Source organism: Apteryx rowi, unplaced genomic scaffold, assembly GCF_003343035.1.
Source record: "Apteryx rowi isolate R43461 unplaced genomic scaffold, aptRow1 scaffold_3, whole genome shotgun sequence".
Lineage (NCBI taxonomy): Eukaryota > Metazoa > Chordata > Aves > Apterygiformes > Apterygidae > Apteryx > Apteryx rowi.
Genome location: NW_020449418.1, coordinates 8,122,225 through 8,122,694, shown reverse-complemented (window position 1 = coordinate 8,122,694; position 470 = coordinate 8,122,225).

The window sequence follows — 470 nt, the reverse complement described above, 5'->3', positions numbered from 1 at the left end:
CAAATGTGTAGATAGAGAATTTTTTTTGAGAACTGCAGCTACACAGATGTATTTATACAAGGCGGGGGCATGGTGGAGCCTGCTCTGCCCCCTCCTTGTCCTCTGGCTTCGTCTCTGCTTGCTCCTCTGCGGCGCCCGTGGAGGGGAGCATGTGTCCCCCTGGCAGCCGGCTTGCACGTGGCGCCAGCCGGCTTTTCCCGACACTTGGGGCTGGACCGGAGGGGCATCCCTGGGGAAAGGCTTGGAAAGGGCTCAGTGCCCGCCGGGAGGCTCCTGGCGCACCCACGGGGCCCTGGCTTCAGTCCATCCCCTCCAGCAGCCCTGGCTCCCTGCTGGCCGTGTCCCCCCGGGCTGAGCTGCCTGGGACAGCAGCCACCCTGCGGTGCTGCGGCTGGAGCCCAAATGTCACCCACCACCAGCTGCATGGTTGGAGGACCCCCCTCCCCCCCCCCGGGTCAGCCAGAGCCCCA